This window comes from Gambusia affinis, linkage group LG02, assembly GCF_019740435.1.
Source record: "Gambusia affinis linkage group LG02, SWU_Gaff_1.0, whole genome shotgun sequence".
Taxonomy (NCBI): Eukaryota; Metazoa; Chordata; class Actinopteri; order Cyprinodontiformes; family Poeciliidae; genus Gambusia; species Gambusia affinis.
The window spans coordinates 27,475,897-27,485,226 of record NC_057869.1 but is presented as its reverse complement, the minus strand read 5'-3'; the positions used below and the strand labels follow the sequence as shown (position 1 = coordinate 27,485,226).

The following is a 9,330-nucleotide window of genomic DNA, read 5'->3' as shown; positions in this document are numbered from 1 at the left end:
TCTGATTATGATTAAGTCAGTGCCTCACCAGTTATGAACCTCACCGCACGTCACTGGTGTGGTCATATGTGGAAAGGTTACGAGGATGTCTGGTTGCTGTGGAACAGGGAGAATGAAACCATTTATGTACATTACCAGTATTTTTTAATGTCTTTTTTTATTAGAAGTTGTGAAGAAACTGAGAAGTTGAAGCAATTCTATAGTGTCAAATATTCACATGCTTGTAAGGCCTTAGTCAAGGCTAAAATGATTCAAATCTAAATCTGCCAGGTCATGGATGAATGTGCAAAACTGTGTCTGAATTATATAAACTGAGCACAAGTTGCTTCATTCAGTTCTTTTATTTCAGCTTCCCTTGATGGTGTCTGGTCATGCACTTCATTCTGATCCATAATAAAGTTCATCACAGATTTTTACTTTTTTTTAACATTTACTTCGAAGTAAAGTCTTTTATAGATCCACTTGGCATTGCTGGAGCGCGTCTCTACGACATCGAGTGCGACCCTCCCCACCCCTCCCCAAAAAAACCAACAAAAAACAACAAAAAAACAAACAGACAAAAAAACAGGAGACGGCTTAATTAGGCACGGCGGATTTGGGCCAGAGAGGGCATCTTCTACAAATGAGCAACAGAAGATATATTTAAATGAAGAACCTTCTCTTCCTGACAAAGTAAAAAGGGTGATGTGGAAAAGAGACCACAGGAGCTGGTGTCACAAAAGAGCTTGGAAATCGGACGGCGTAATCGGACTGAGTAACACGGCTCGCTCTGAAGTATCAACCAGAACGCTTTCTTCCCCTGATGGATACATATGGCCGGGGAGGAATGATGAATCCCTGCCTTCCTGACGGCAATAAAGATGCCCAGTGAATGTGAAATAGAAGCAGATGGTAGCCTGAGAAGCGACGCACACGGCACTGTCATGATGGAGCACGGGAAAAATAAATCAGACCTCACAATAAGTGAATGTCGTCTCTTTTTTTTCCCCTGAAACTTCTATGAAGGGCTTTCAATCCATTAGCATTTAACTGGAAATATGCTAATTGTGTTTAGGTTTATTTACTGCCCCCATCATGTATCAGCTCGATTATATCCATGCACTGATAGCAGATTAACAGAGTAAAAGCTGATAACACAGAGGGTAGTGTTAAAGAAATAACTCACAATCATCCTCCATTTCTCTTGAAAGTTGAGCTGTTAGGTAGATTTTACTCATTTTGTAGGTTTAAAAAAAAATTTAATAAATATGATCACAAAAGATTAATTCAAATTTTAGAATGAAGAGTGTCCTATTTGGGAAAACTAATTACAAAATAAGCTGACTTCTTTTGAAGTTCATCCAAGGCTCTGTGATTTTGGTAACTTTACAAAAAGTCCCAAATTAAATTTGCATACAAAAGTGATCTGGTTCACACGATTTAAAGATTGTTGGATGATTTTCCAAACTTCTGTGACCACGGAGCCGATAAAAGTCCAACAGGTTCGATCAGTTCGTGTGTCCAGCAACACAGCAGGAGCAACACACCACACAAGAACCGAGTCCACTCACGAACATCCCGATTCCAGAAGAGAATCCAGTAAAACCCCCAACATGCCATACGTGAATTTAGAATAATCAAACACGGATTGCGATGTTGAAGCAGCAGTGATAGTTTGTGGACTCGTTTTAAGAGATGAAAGACGAAACAAAAAGAAAAGAAAACGTTTGATGAAAGACGGCGGGAGCAGCCGCTCTATTTGCTGCACTAAGCACTAAACCAGACTCTCAGTCAACTGTTTTGGATTCCTCTCCTTTCTTACGTCACCGCGCTTTCTGATTGGCTACCTGTCACATTCAACAGGCTGCGTTCTCGCTCCCCGTCAGGGAAAAACCCACGGGCTGTGATGGTCGGGCCGAGACAATGTTGAATATTCCCGATTTTAGATCCCAACGTTCTACCGATTGGATCAGATCAGTTGTGACACGCCTCACAGTACCGGAGGATCAGTTACGATTATCGCAAGCGACGACAATCTACGACAATTGCCAAGCCTTGACCGGTCCGGGGTGGTAAAAAGATTGGGGACCACTGGAAGCCATTAAATATGTTTTAGAGGATCTTTAATGGCTTCCAGAGTGAAAATGTTGCCCTGGTAAATACAACAAAAACACAAATTTTCTAAAAATGCTGACATATTAGCCCAACTTCTAAAGTCTAAATGCATCATAAATATCAACAATTAGCAGATGACATGTCTGCCATTTTGTGGTCTTAGTTTTCTAAATGGAAAAGAAGCTCGACTTTGTCACCATTTCACAAATAAGACTCCACTCACAGTTTTTAGTTCTAGTCTTGTTTTTTCTAGCTCTGTTTTCCATTATCCTCACGTGAAGGCCGTATTCTCACGTCCGATACTCAATGTTTAGCGCCACTTACAGGTCTGGAGGAGTAAAATTAGTGTTTGGGGCCATTTTGTGTGTTTCTGTATGGATGAAAACATTTCTGGAAACGTGTGTGGACAACTGCAGGATCACTTAACATTTATGTGGTTTTGGACTATGGAAGAAACTCCATGCTTTGTTTTATATTTGTCTTTTCTTCCTTTAATGATTTCCTTTGCTGTGCCATTGTTCAAGTGTCATATCATTAAAGCTTCTTAATAATCTGCTGAGTTGGAATAGGCCGCTTGGTTGACTAATTAGGACCCCACAGATTTGTTCTGCTTGCACAGAAACAACTTCACTGCCTGGTGTTGTCCAGGTTAATCCGACTAATGAGTTTAACAGCAAAACTAAAACTCAGCTTTCTTCGGATCATGGTGTTATGAAGTAAAATGCATCGACGAGTTAAATCATAAATTACTTACAATCACAAACCAAACCAAGTCCTGATCACTAGGAAACTTCGACAGTGTTCTGCCAATGTAGAGAAAGCACAATTTTGCAATTTGTGGTGTTTTGATTTAAAGAGAAGTGCAGTTAAACCATCATCATCAGCCATCAGGGGAGACAACGGCGCATTACGGAGCTGAGCGTTGTAGCGATAAGCCCCTTACGTTTGGGATTGGCTACGTATAAACGCAGCGTTTTGAGGAAATTGTAGTTATCAGTTTTACATTAGAGTTATTGATTCAACACTTGCGAATGATGAGCTCAACTTTTGACAAACTGTGTGATGCCGTGAGAGCTCCGGTGGGGCCAGAGAGGCCGGCGGGTACAAACAATGACGTTGCTGCTGTCAACAAACTGGTGTCATGCGATAAAAGTGCTTCCATTGCAGTTTTGAGAAATACACAAATTCTGATGTGGCTCATAAACTCCTCAAACTTTTTATCGAAAAGTGTCCGTTTAAAAAAAAACAAAAAAAAAACAAAATTGGTATGTTTCCGTTAAGCAAATTTATTTTCGTAAATTTATGCCTAACTAATGGAAACGCAGCTGTGGCCACACATGTTGAATCAAGGAATGCATTAAAACTGTACCCGTCTGACAACACGAAGTAGGCTAAGCGATCTTAAAAATGTGACGCATTATTTCCTAAACAAAGGCACATCAGGCCTCACTTGACTCCGGTGTGGTTCTGTGTCTATGTTCTCCGATAGGAAAGAGACGGGGCAAAATGGCTACCGGGATGAAACCGACTGCTGATCAAAAAATAAAAAATGTACAAAAAATAAAAAATGTACAAATCCTGATCTCACATTTCCCCCCAAAATACCTTAACGAAGCAGAAGAATATTGGTAACATATTCTGTGGACTGATGAAGCTGATAAAAGTGGAGCTAGTTCAACACATTGTTTCAGAAAATGACACGCCGGCCTGATCTGTAGCATTTCAGGATTTCTCTCCCTACAAACAAAGTCTGCTTTGACACCGGGACGAGATCCGGTGTTAATGAGGTTTGCTGGCTGGTTCCACTCGGTTGCCGGGACGATTGCGGAGGCTCTCCTGCATCACCTTAGACGGTCCGTCGCAGATGTGCCTGAAAGACCAGCGGAGTATTTCAGAAGAATACTTCCAGGCCTTGTGAGATGTAAAATTCAAGAGATGGCAGCAGTGTGGTGGCTTAGTTTAATGTTTCTGCCCCGCGCAGACCCCCTGCCGCCGCCGCCACCGTTGAGTCGTGCAGTTTTATTAAGCCCGAGAAAAAAGGGAGAGAGAGCCGAGGCGTGCATATTCACAGCAAGAGGCGCCTCTCAGTGTCCTCTGCTGTAACTAATTGTTACCGAGCCAAGCCAAGCATTTCTGCTGAGATTCTCCTTGCCTTCGTGCGGCTTTCAGAGCGACGGCGGCGTCGTTAAAAGAGCAAGGTTCTGCTTGTTAGGAAACACTTCCAGTCAGGTCGGACGCCGTTCCCCCTGCGTGTCGAGGCGGATCGAGGGGATGGGAAAAGGAGATAAACAGCGAGGCGGAAGAGGGCATGGAGCACAAAGGGATGCGGGGACGATGGTGCGGCTGCATGTGGAGGACGTTGCTGATCTGAAGAGGGTCTGAGCTGCATGCGGGAAGCACCTGCCCTCTATGACGGATCTCCTGTGATCCTGGAGAGATACCGCAGCCTCTCGGCCGCCGTTTGAGATGCCATGGAATGTGGTGTTGGCTGACCTTTTATTTTTTATTTTTTTACCACCTCACCCATGGAGTTATTTTATTTTTACAAAGAGATGAAAGGTTGACCCCCGGGTTGTGTCTTAGCATGGCCCTCTGAAGGCATGAGCCGCCTCTGGATGAGTAAAGAGAACGTGGCAGAGATATGGAAAGATATCTCAAGTGCTACGTGTAAGTATGTATAAACCAATAAAAGGAGTTTTCGAGCTTCCACCTCACAGAGCAGCCCTTCCTCCACTCGGCTCCTTCAAACTAGCCAGCAGCAATTAGCAAACACCTGGTGGAACTGCACATCGACTGAGCTCGTTATATCAGCTAATTTACAGTAGATGGTAAAAAAGAAAGTAGTTAAAAGGTTAATAGAGGAGCCATGTCGTGATGACTTCCTGAAGGCGGAGTTTCAAAAAGAGCAGGGGTTTTTAAAGAGACAGAAGCCTAATTTCAAAGCGTCAAATTTCTTTTAAGTCATATTTGAATTTCTAGAAGTTATGACAGCGAAGATTGTAAAGAGTTATATGAGATATATTCATCGTTTATCAGCTGTCAGAGCAGACGCCAGCGTCTTATTCAGGCGTCGGAGCGACAAGCTGCTTCTACAGGGAGCTGCTGCGTGTGCAGAGTGTTTTGGAAAGTGTAGTTGCCGATTTTAGAGAAGATTCAACTCATTGGTCTGGGATTCAACTTTTAATGTGCCATGGGACGCGGTGAGAACTCTGGTGGAGCCAGCTGCACATTGTCCTCAAACAAAAAAACACAAACTACCAACCACAGAGAAGACTGTCATCGTCTTTGTGATTTTTGCCAGTAGTTACATGTGGCAGTTCATCATGTGACCCATCCATCCATCCATCCATCCATCCATCCATCCATCCACCCATCCATCCATCCATCCATCCATCCATCCATCCATCCATCCATCCATCCATCCATCCATCCATCCATCCACCCATCCATCCATCCCTCCCACCCACCCAAAAGTGAGTATCTTCTAAATTGCCGCTCTTCCATTAAACATATTTACTTTCATAATTTGAATTTGCGCATTTCTATGGTACATGGAAACAAAGCAAGTGAGAGTGTACTCAGTTTTCCCCAGGAGGCCACTGACATACATTTGCATTGACTCCATTTTTTTTTTTTTTTTTTTTTTTTTGCATGTAAAGACTTTGATATTTGCACTGCAGTTGTTTCTTGAACCGATCCCTCAGAAAAACCTGCTGGATCATGGCAACACGTTGACATTTTGTATTTTTGTTTTTTGTTTTCTGTTATTTTCTGTATATCACAGTGTATTGATTCAAGTTCTAATTTATTCCTGTTGCATTTTTATATTTTTTCAAATATTTCTTTCAGGTGTGTAATTAAAGGAAGGCAGGCGCAAACCTGGTATTTGGCAGTGAGGATGAAAGGCCTCTCCTTGTGCTGGTTAGCCGCAGTCAGAGGCGTCACAGTCACTCAGATCCACACCCTGCTCCCACACACACCAGAGGATAGATCATTTCATTGCCTTTCAAAAGCCCCTCATAATCCTTGGGCCCGCCACTTACTGTAATTGGGTAAAAACAAATGAAGTGCCAAAGCCGTTCAGAAGACGAACGCTCTGAAGTGTTGTGTCTTTGCTTTTTTTTTGTTTTGTTTTGTTTTCCCTTTTCTGTCGTCTGTGTTCTGTACTTGAGTCTGTCTCTCTTTGTTTCTGTCGAGGACATCTGAGGCGAAGAACCGAGCGGGATCCGCTGCATGGTGGGGGGGACAAAAGAGCTTAAAAGAGACTTTCATAAAAAGGAAGAATCGGTTGGAAGGTATTGTGGATTTTCTTACAATGCACACAAGATTTAAATGTAACATAGAGGCTTATAGTTGTTTGAAAAAAGTCAGAAAATCCATCAAATTGAGCTGCATGCTATCAAAAGATGTGCAGTAAGTGCAACTTTATTGACAATTTCATCCGTATGAACTGCAGCCGCCAGTTCCAAGTTCTTCTGATCATTTTATTATTTAACATCATTTTTTTTCTTTCTTTTAAAAAAAAAATAAATAAAACTCATCTACGTAACTAAATTGTCAGCAAAATAAAATATTTAATGCAGGGCACCTCAAAAAGTTGCTTTCAAGAAAACAAACGATGCAACACAAAAGACAACCCCTCTATTTGGTGGAACCCAGTGATGTAATCAGTGACATCATTTAAACAGGAAGTGCTGGGCCGGCCCCTCCCGTCAGTGGTGGTGAGTAAAAGGAGAAAAAAATGACTAGAAATGCACAATGAAACCAAAGAAACGTTCATAATTATCAAATGGTGTGGAAGTGTTAGCTTTAAATGAGACATGAACCTGGGCTAGTGAGCGACGCAAAGTTACCATAGCAACATTTAAAGTAAAGCATTACGGCCAACTATAGAAATATGGAATAAATCAGAAATGTATTTGAGGTGGTGAACACTAACTGAAGCACGTTGTCCCAATTATCACCTGTAAACAGTGATGTCAGTAACGCGTTAATTTGTAACGCGTTACTGACGTCGGACCACTTTTTTCAGTAACGAGTAATCTAAGGCGTTGCTATTTCAAATCCAGTAGTCAGACTACAGTTACTTATCAAAATCACTGTGCGTTACTATCTTCTTTTGTTATTTAATCGTATTTCCTCTACGCGTCTTGTCGAGTGACCGACGTCTCTATGCGACAGAAATGTAAACAATGGAGGGAGATGCGCATTTTGTTGGTGGAAAAACTGGAACTATTTTGAGTTTCTGTCGCCAAGTCCGATTATTATAAGCGGCTTTTTTTTTTTTTTAAGTCGCTTGCAAATTAATGAGTGGCGGGTTGCGCTTTTTGGGCTCGTTTTTGAACGTGAAGTTGCTCATTTGGGCTTTGGAATAAGCAGAGACTCATAATAAATCCCAGAATTTGTCCGTCATTAAGGTAGTTTTACTCAGTCTCTCCTTGTCCATCATTTCCCAGATGATCCGTCTCGCTGTGTCTTTGTTAATGTCAAGTTAATATATTACCTCTGAATGACGTCGAGCTTCACGTTGCGCTCCAGAAAACGGCAAACATCGAGACCAATATGAACAGCGCAATAAACGTGAAAACAGCCACGAATGAACGTGTCCGTAGTTGCCAATAATTATAATGGCAAGTTAACGCAATTATAATTATTAATATTAATATGTGTCACAAATCTGTGCAGCCATCTTAGCTGTGGAGCTGCAGGAGGAGCTCTGTGCGCAGTGACACCAAACGCAGGGCCGTAACACAGAACCTGGAGGCTGGGGGAGGGAATGGGGGGGCTTTACAATCCTTCTTAGAGTTTTCCAGACAACAGTGGACCACACAAACTACTCATGTTTTTTATTTTTTGTACTGTTTTTTGTACAATCTCCGCTTCAGTTCAACCTTATCAGTGGAGACACATTGTTGATGTTACCATTATAAAATAGCTTACAAAAGAGTATTGGCAAAGCTCAATGTGATATTCACAGGAGGCAGAGCGTTGTTGTTAGCAGCTGCTGAAAGTAACTAAAAAGTTACTTTTAATGTAACTTAGTTACTTTCCAAATCAAGTAGTCAGTAATATAACTAAGTTACTTTTTCAAGGAGTATTCAGTAGTCCGATTAAAGTTACTTTTTCAAAGTAACTATGCCATTACTGCCTGTAACCTACAAAAGAGCAAAAACATCCACTGGGAGGAAAAATAAAACGTTTCTCTCAGAAATATGACAACTCTGTGATTTATGACTTCAGTCTCCAGAGAAAGTTGGAATTCCGAAATTAAATTGAAAATTTGAGAAAAAAATAAGTCAGAATTCTGAGAAAGACAGATTTTTTTTTTTTATTCCAGTGTCCCTTATCATCTTCTTTAGTAATATCAGGAAAAGAGAACTACTTTTAATAACACTGTTTTACTTATATATATATAAATATATATATATATATATATATAAACAAAAAAATAATTTGTTTTACTTAAGGAAATGTTTTACCGCCCTGCCTCCTGGCTGGTTGTTTGAAATGCCTCCAGTGATGCTTGTTTTCTCCTGGCACCAGACTGAAGCGTCAGTCTGAGGAAAATCAGCCCCACTCCTCACTGTGAGCTGTTCGGTGCAGATTCAGTCGGTTTCAGATCTCCCTGCAGCGACGTCAGCGATGTCGACATGTATGTTCTGACTGCCCAGAAATTTCTTTACCCTATGTAACTCAACACTCAGTCAGACCTCGGTGGATTTAATGTGCTTGGCTCAGTTTCACGTTGGAGGGTTCAGTTCTGATTCAGTTTTACGGATTTATTTTATAGAATTCTTTCTCCTCGTTTTCGTCAAGCGGCCCCTGATGCTCGGTAGACTCCATGTTGGAGTGCGATGAAGGAGAGCTGAGCAGAATCTGCTGCAGCAAAGCAAACCCAAACCTGCAGACTTCCTCCTCCGTGAGTTGCAAAAATGTTTTTCTTTAGGATTTGGGGGAAAAACTTTAATATATTCTTTCTTTCCCTGTGTGTCGGATGGGAAGATAAAAACTAGACTTGGGAAAGTGAATATTTTTTTTCCCCACTTGCCCTTCAAGGCCAGCAAAAACTAAAAAGACGATCGAAAATGTTTTTCTTTTCCACTCTGTTGGTTGTTTGATTAAATAAATATATTTTTATAGTCAGAAACACTAATTAGAAAAAGAAGCACAATGACCAAATATATTTATATTTTTAACAGCTTGTCGTGTGAACAAACGTCTTCGTTGCGTTTCTAA

The 9,330-nt window shown here is 41.2% G+C and overlaps 1 long non-coding RNA gene across 1 annotated transcript; it reads left to right on the top strand.

Annotated features, from left to right (window-relative positions):
* The first annotated feature begins 6,776 nt into the window (after nucleotides 1–6,776).
* LOC122819924 lies at nucleotides 6,777–9,014 on the top strand. The gene is made up of 3 exons (XR_006368686.1): nucleotides 6,777–6,815; nucleotides 8,638–8,746; nucleotides 8,885–9,014. It is a non-coding gene; the product is annotated as an uncharacterized LOC122819924 (long non-coding RNA).
* Nucleotides 9,015–9,330: the final 316 nt, after the last annotated feature.